Source organism: Amblyomma mixtum, chromosome 8 (genome assembly GCF_055824585.1).
Source record: "Amblyomma mixtum isolate Tamu chromosome 8, ASM5582458v1, whole genome shotgun sequence".
Lineage (NCBI taxonomy): Eukaryota > Metazoa > Arthropoda > Arachnida > Ixodida > Ixodidae > Amblyomma > Amblyomma mixtum.
The window spans coordinates 112,177,364-112,186,112 of NC_143019.1; the positions used below are offsets into that span (position 1 = coordinate 112,177,364).

Here is an 8,749-nt window from a genome sequence, read left to right on the forward strand (position 1 = left end):
CTACAAGGCGCTCGCCACCATCGCGACTGCTGCTAAGTGCTGCACATGCCTCTGCTTAGTAGGAGTCCACTGGGTTGATTCCGGTGAACGCCGGAAATCAGAGCCAGAGCACAGCGGCGAGGACACCAACCTTGAAAGGGTAATGACGCATGAATTTATTTGACAGGAAATGATCTGACCGCTGCCGCCGGAAATGCAATCTGTCGTCAACAGGAAGGACCGCTCCAGTTGTTTCGAATCTTTTCCCAGAACTGACAATAGGCGGATCGATACGCGTAGCCGACCTCTTCTTTCACGTCAAGAGTCAGGTATTCTCGGTTGTAGAGCGTACACCGAGGCCAGGCGGACGACCGGTCGGCTTCTGGAGTAGGGTTTCTGCGTGGCACGAAATTCAGCATGCGCAGATATTTCAATAAAACATGGTTCTGGGCTAGTTGGTTATTCATACTTGGTAGGAAGACAGCGTAAAAACGAAAACCACATTGGCGTGTGGTTGTGTCTTGTCCTCCCCTGTGGTTGTCGTTTCTGCGCGGTCTTCCAAGTATTTGCAGATATGTACAGCTGTGTGCAAAGCTTCTCTTGTATTGTAAGCTCTGTTCGTAAATTTCGCTGCACATTTCGTCATACTGTAATTTTTGATATTCCCCACATTTGGCTCTTTCATTCGTTACCCTCAGATGCATTTCTTTTTGTCGCTTCCCATTCCATTGTTCTGTACCGCTAAAGATATTTTGATCTCGTTGCCTGCACTGCGCATTAGATGTACCTTGGCTGAAGCGAACCTATACTTTTTAGGTCTCAAAACATAGTGCACAACGCGTCATCCGCGCTGGCGTACTACTGCACAGCTGACCACACTTTGCATCCAAATGGCTCCGTTCTGTTTCCTTTCGCTGCAGGTTCCCTTCAGGGGAGAAAAACAACTACATCATCTTTTTGGTTCACTGTACTATGCGGTAGAGCATTTCATACCTTCTACTTCGAATTCTCGCGATTTGTTCGTTATGGGCGTTGGCTGTTTTTAAAATTCGCGCTTGTAGTGTCCTTCAACACCGCCCTGCAAAGTTTTAGCCCCTCCTGTTTTCACACTATGCAAACAACTCACGTGCCCAACGCGTTGGTTCGTTTTGTGGGCCAAGATGCCAAGAACCGTCACTCGCCTCTACGAGTGCCGTGATCAAAGTAATGGAAGTGTTCTGTGCAAATTCATGCAGGGGCGCGAAAGCTGCCCATTGACTAACAAAACCACAATGTTTACGTACCCATTCTTGGCGAAGTTTGCCCAGTACCGCATTACGTGACCGCTTAGAACCTTGTCTTTGTGCTCGTGCTGAAACGTGGTGTTGAAGGGCTTGCCGAAAACAAAGAACAAGTCTTGAGAGTGCTGAACACCCATCCAGAGGGGCCACTGATTGGAAGTAGACCTACGCGTGAGTAAATACTCGTATACGGGCACTCCAGCTTGGACAAAGTAATCCGCCCAGCGTAGCACAGGGCAAGTCATGTGATAGTCGCCGACAATCATGTCCAAAACCGCCAACTTGTCCTTGGAGGTAGAGGGGATCACACCGCCGGTATACATCTCCAACACTTGGTCTATGGGTGGTCTTCCGCGTGTAGGATCCAATGCTCTCACGGCAGCTGTGAAGTTCTCGTCGGAAACATCAGGCAAGTCTTCGCTTACGGGGAATAAAAAGAACTTCTCAATGAAGTAGCTACCTTCGTTTTTGTTCGAACCAATCAAAACACTAATGTTTGTTTGGAATGCGTTCTCACGGAGCAGCGTGCCTGGTGACTCTGGGAGTAAGTTACCGTCTGCTACTGGAACAAACGGGTAGTCTAGAACTCCGCCGCAGCACGTCTCACTGTCTATGATATCGGTCGGTTCTCTCTTGAGAAGACAGTGCAGAGTTTCTTCGTCTAAGCTTGACGGACATCCTAGTTTCCGAACCAGTCTTTTAGCAGCTTTTCTAGCCGTGTCATTCGTATGGAAGCCCCAGGGTGCTATAGCCGATCCACTTTCAAGGATGCCTCTCCCGAAAAACTTTCTAGACAGCGGCGACAGAAGGTGCGCTCCGACGCTGAAGGCACCAGCGCTTTGGCCGAACAATGTCACCTGCTTAGGATCCCCTCCGAAGGCTGCGATGTTGTCTCGGACCCATTCAAGTGCGAGTAGCTGGTCGTACAGACCGGCGTTTCCAGGCAGCAGGTCGTTGCCAAATGATAGGAATCCGAGAGACCTGAGGCGGTAGTTCATCGAAACCACGACCACGCGTTCTTTGGAGACAAGAGTCCGTGCGTTGAATATCTGCAGCGTTGATGTGCCGTAGGTAAAGCCACCACCGTGAATAAAGACGAGAACAGTAGCAGGTTCCTCTCCTGGAGCTAAGGGTGTCCATACATTCAGTTTGAGGCAATCTTCACTCATTTCGGTATTGGCGTTCCACTCAGCCGTACCGCTAAAGTTGCCCAAAGATTTGTCAATTTTCTGGAAACAAGAGTACGGCAGTACTGTGGCATCCAGTACGCCCGTCCACGCTGAGTTAGGCCTGGATCGACGGAATCGCAGGTTTCCTGTGGGAGGTTCAGCATACGGTATGCCATAGAAAACTCGGACAGGCTTTCCCAGCGGTGAATTCATGATGATTCCCTTAACTGCACCTTTAGTAGTTTGCACGACCGTTTCAGAGTCCTGCGTCAGAAATTTTTGTTCGCTGGAAGACTTTTCTTCTGTCATGACAGATTGGCATCGAAGAATGATACTTCTAGATGTCAGCAGCACTAATACGAGGCCGTGCAGAGTTCCGGAATGCTTGCGTAGCATTGCTGGTTCCTGCAAAGAGAGTAAACAAAAGTCGGTCTAGTGCCTCATTCTGTTACACTATCTCATTCAGCTATATTTCGTGAATGTTTTTTTACCCTCCGTGACCGAATATTTACCATGGAGTGCCTTTAGTTGTGTAGTTCGTGCGCTTTCCTTATAGTGCCTTTAAACAGTCTTTCACCGACTGCATCGGTAATTAAACGTTTTTATTTAAGGTTATACACTGCACATTGGATGACTGTCAGCACCACCCTGAAGACCATCGCATGCGATAGGTCATGCTTAGCATTAGTCTTCGGCGACTCCTACCTAACCTAACACGACCGCTTCCCTTTGAGCACCTCTGATATGCAGGAAACTTGGCAAACATATTGGTTTGTCCTGTTGAACGTTCTATCTCAGACGCTCATACGAAATTATGGCAATAAATGTCGATATGATGTGGGAAAATATATAAAATTCATATGATCACACTATCCTTTGCGTTTGGTATCCGCATCCTTTAGTTTCTACTTGATTTTTGTATGACCCACATAACTTCATACGAAGTTCATAGGAAGTTCGAGTTTTTCATATGCGTTGTGCATACAGTCAGCATGACTCCGTATGTTTCGCATAGTTTCCGCAAGCGGAATACCGAAAATATTCAAAGTTATTTAACTCGCCATATCGAAAGTTTTTACTAAGGGTGGACGATTTTAGAGTGATAGCTCTGCTCGATGCACCAACCTTGCTCAACACCACGGGAGGACCTGTCCACGGTTTGAATTTGACCTTCAGCCTACCCAAGGTCAAAATGTGGAAGTGACGAAAACCTTATTCAAAATGTGCCCAGGTATAAAAAAAGATGCAGGAAAAGCAACCGCATCCACGAATGGGGGTCCAACCCGCGGCGGCACAAACAGAGCAGCTGCAAAGGACGTTGCGCGAGACCACTAATCTATCGCCCCAGTTTTTATCTTCATTGCATGGAAAGCAATCGCGCTGAGTGACCCATTTCTTTACGGACACGCGTACTATTCCGCAGTGCAGACACACGTTCTCATGTCTTGTTACACTGCACTCCACCCGCCCATCAAAAGTGCGGGAGACAAACATGCATGGCTGAATGGCATGCGCCTTGGTCCTGCTCATCCTGCAACCCCTCCACACCAAGGCGCACAGTTCACCGAACAGAGACTTAGATGAACGAAGGCGTTCTGCTTGTCGATCCATCATACGGCTCTTCCACGGGCTAAAAAGTCCAATCAGCATTAACAGATCGCACGGAATCCCGCGGGGTCTTTCAGGACAGGCAAGAATCTTACAGTGTACGGCGATATCTCAATGTCCTTTTTGACTATTCACTGAGGTAAGTACCAGAGAAACACTTCATCACGGCATTACACAAAGCATTGATCGATCTTCTCTTGTTGGCCGCACAAGCGAAAGTTCCCCACCATGCACATAAGTCTCCTTGGCGCAAAGCCAGACCATCGTGAGTACAGTAGAGGTGTGAAGTTTCCGAACGTGTCTCGTATTAAACTGCACCAAACTCTCGCGCTTTGCATTGCAGAGCTTTGTCTACGTTAATTTCCACCTGCTCCATCCGGCGGCACGGCCCGCTCATCGCCTTCTACGTAGCACAAATACGTGCTTTCCCACTAATTCGAGTGCAGTAAACATTCTACAGTTTCCAAAATTCCAAAATTTGACTCGGCCCACCCCCGAAATTTGACCTTGGCCAACTTGAACCATAATCGATGTCCGACCGTAACTGAGCGTGCCCGACACGATGACGACTTCTAAATTTGGCCCGGGCCGTTGCCAAAATGTCATCGCTCGACCTTTGCATGTAACCGTGGTCAAAAACTGCCTATATTTTTTTTTGTTACTTTTGGAGGTGAGAGATTCAAACGGATTGATGTTGAAGATACATGGCAATTTCAGCAATTTCTTCAGCCGTTTTGGTCACTCCTGTGATGCAACTTCATTGAGTCATAACAAGGGTTACGACGTTTAATTCCCACTTCTACTTCGTTCACACAAATCCGTCATCTAGTTTCTACCGATACACTTCCACACCGACATCCAAAAAACAGAACTGGCTTATTGCCTTACCTTTTCTTGTTCTCGTAGCTTGCACTGTTCGCCGATAGCCGATAGCTTTGACAAGTCACAGTTCACACTACTGAGCAACTGTGCGCGGGCGTAACTGCCAGCTGCGCTATTTATGTGCTTTATACCGCTTACCACGGGAAAGGGGGAACGCAGGCAGTCACCTGCTCGCTAGTACAACGGTCTGTCGCGGTCAGCCGTTACCTACGCACGGTCATTGGCGCTACGACGCACACCTGGAGCGGATCTGCATCCAGCGACTTGCTCAGCGCGAACGCACACTTTACCCACAATTCCCCCTTTCACAATACACAAAAGGTACTGGCTCTAGTGTGTCTTGGTATAGCCCGAGTACAAGCGACTGAAGATGAATGCTATAAAAAACACCCCGATTTCCTCACGGTGTAGCTGCGCGGAAATGAGAAAGACTAGTTATTAAATAAACACGCTGGAAGAATAAACCAATCTACAAAATATATACGTTATCAAAATCTGAACACAATTGGAACCTTTAAGTTCATTCCATTCAAGTGTCTCTCGTTTGTTTTTTCCGGCAGGTGGTCATTCCATTTTCGGTTACGCACATCGTCCAGTCATATTGGCTATGCCTTTTAGATCCGGATATTGTTCTCGAATTATTGTGCGATACTCGCGGCCGTTCTTATGGTTCAGGAATCTATCTAAGCTGTTCCCTCATACATAATAAGTAAACTATGGTTGAGAGTCTCAGCCTTTCTTATTCCAACTATTGTTGTGCACTTCTGTCACTACCTCAATTGGCTAGTAATTTCCTGGTCATATTTGGGCTATTACTGTTTCCCTAGTGGGGGCTATCAGGGGTTGTTCATTAAAATCATCGCCTGCATGACTGCCGTAACTACTTCATGACAAAATCCAGTTTCAGCCTACGCGTGACCCAGTGGTCTTTGATGAGAACTCTGCAAGTTCTCGAGATAGATTCACGCTCACGAAAAAAAAAGCTTAGGGATTCATTGCAGCGAATACCAAAGAATCATCATAAACAGATGGGCGCCGCGTTCGCGCCAGTTTTTTTGCTGCCGTGAATGTTGTACACACTCCAGCTCAGCCTTTGAAGCAGTTCAGATTTCACTTCCTGGCTCTATTGCTACTTTGTCTGACGTGTTAATTTCATGTAGAACCGCCATTTTAATATTGCGCCATTAACGCAAACATTATGCTCTCACCATATCACCGCAATGCAGGCCCTTTCTGCATGTATCCTGGGGAGTTTTAGCGCAGCGAGCTGTTTTAACTCGGTGTTTTAAAACACAGTGTGATGCAGTTTTGCGATGCGGTTACGCAGGGAGCCATCTGAGCACGCGCCGGCTATTCGGGGCAAGGTGGCGCGTGCCCGGTTAGCTCTTCAGAAAAGCGAATCGCTCTTTGGCCAGGCTAAACTACTCTTGTTTCAGCAACTAGGTTGTTTTCAAACCTTCTAAACTGGTCACAGCACGATATGCTTGCGCGAAAGGAAAGGAGAAAAAAAAAGGAGGGTGCGGACCGCTCCCGTCGACAAAATTAGGCCATCCTTTTTTTCCAGCCGCCCTCGGTTTGAATGCGTCCTCTCTTCGTCTTTCTTTTTTTCTCATGACTTAGTTGCCTCATCTTCGTCGCTTTCTGTGTTTGGATCCTCTCTAGCAGTCTGGCCCATCCCCCGCCGTGGGTATGTGCCATCAAGCCTGAGGACACCATCATCATCATCATATCTAGCCGTGGTTCGCGTCGTAAAACGCTTTAGGCTTTCCGCCACCACTATTGTTTCGTAAAAGCGCCTTGTTCGTTGGAGTCCGGGGAAGCCCTGAACTTCAAGTCTCTGGTTAGTAAGCTTCTACACGGTGCTTCCAGTCGAGAAACTACGTGTCGCCTGCTTGGTAACTCGGCGCTCTCCTTCGTCGCTCGCTGAAGCTTTTTCTCTCCTTCTCTTAGTTCCGCTGTGTTTTTGATCGCCTTCTCCCGTTTCGTGCTTAGTTAGCGCGCAGCTCGGAGTGATTGTGCATCGCGGATCGTGCAGCCCGCCTTTTGGCTACAGTTCTTGTTAAGTTGTTTTCCTTTAGTCGTCGTCCACGCATGTTTTGGAATAGGCTGCACGCTAGGCGGGAAACTTAAACAAATGCCAGAGCAGCGACGAACGACGAGACGCACCCTCAGCCTCAACCCATGCATCTTTCCCTGCCTCATCCTCGTCCTCACATATTTTTCTTTGCCAATCGTTCCTCAGGCTCACCTCGCCAAATGAAGTCTTCTTGAGGTGCGATGAGAAGGCTTCACGAGAGCCCGCCCTCGTGAGGGTGTCCATGTCCGCACTCTACCGCTCTACCTCTCCTCGCGCTTTTTAAATTTCTTGCCCTGAAATTTTGTTCTTGCCGTTAGCTTACACTCCCATCTTCAGAGCATGGATGTCGGAAATCAGGTATCCGAAGTGTTTGAACAATATCCTATGCTTGAAGGAAATAGAGGGAGAACGCAGAAGTCTATGTGCGCAAGCGTTGCATCATCGAAATACATGGAATTGAAATATCAGAGAAATTTTGGCATGTGCAGCCGAAATAAATGCTGCACTTCTTTACATTTGTTTGATAGATTGTGTCTGTGCTTTCACTTGTTTGCACTCTAGCAAGGGTACGTAGTGCATACATTGGGGTCAACATCCCTGAGCTCCAACTGAGATCATAGACGTCGCAGTGTCACACTGCTCATAAATTTCGACCATCTGGTGTTCTTTTGACTACATTGTCATTACAACGCAGAACGGCGTTTCTATATTTCGCTCCTATTAAAATGCGACCGCTGCGGACGAGATTCAAGCCCATATCGGCGTGCTCAGAACCAGAAACCTGCCCCTCGCGGCACTGGCGGAGTACTGCTGTACCTGGGCTCCTAAACGATAGGCACCCCGACATTTGGAGTTTTACAGAGATAGCTCTTACCATTTAGTGCAGAGCGTTGCGCCTTCAGGACCAACTATTTCCACAGAGTGTAAATATTACTGCATGGAGCTTAGACGCAAAGTTTGATGTCAGCAAGTTTGGTCACAGTATTCAGCAACAATCTGATAAAGCTGGGTGAAGTGGGGCGCGACAATGGTTGGCTTCCAGCCCTGTTTAAGAGTTCCTTGTGTCATTTTAAGACAAATGTTACGGAGAAAATAGGGAGACATTTGTTGGATAAAAGCAGAAAAGGCTCTCACTCTAGGCCTTGAAGTTGGTTGGAGACACTCGATTTGTTTCCTCAGAACTCGAAATAGCTGCAGAAAAGAGACAAAAGTTTAATCTCTGCTTATTGGCAATTTGCTGATTTCTGAAATTTTAGCAGCGCTATCAAAATTTTGACACTGACGTTTGAACGTGGGCAGATTAGCCAGCCTTATTTGGAAACTATGATGTGTTTATTTGGTTCCTTCATAATTTGGCCTGGGGACGTTTACTGGTACTGCGGCGTTGGCGTAATAAGAGATAGGTGAGTAGGAAAGGGGACAGGAAGAGAAAAAGCAGGTGCAAGCTGACTGCGCAGAATGATGTCACGCATGACGTCATGACAACGCGCTACATTGTTTGTCAAGCCGGATGCCCGGCTTCTATAGATAGATGTGTCACCCTGCGTGGTAGTGCGGAACGCATTGTCAGACATGAATTTACGGACTTGCATGAGGCACAATAGCCCCTCTCCCCTACTCCGAAATGTTAACCACTCCGACTGATATTGGCATTTCCGATCCCCCAGCGGTCGCTTAAATTCACAATAGCCAGAGGGCAAACATCTCCCATCTTTAACTTCTCGCTTATAAATTCGCCTTTTTAGTTCTGACCA

General features: G+C 47.5%; 1 pseudogene; it reads right to left on the minus strand.

The window, feature by feature from the left end:
• Positions 1–206: 206 nt before the first annotated feature.
• On the minus strand, positions 207–7,238 carry LOC149333927 (acetylcholinesterase pseudogene; annotated as a pseudogene).
• Between the last annotated feature and the right edge of the window lie 1,511 nt (positions 7,239–8,749).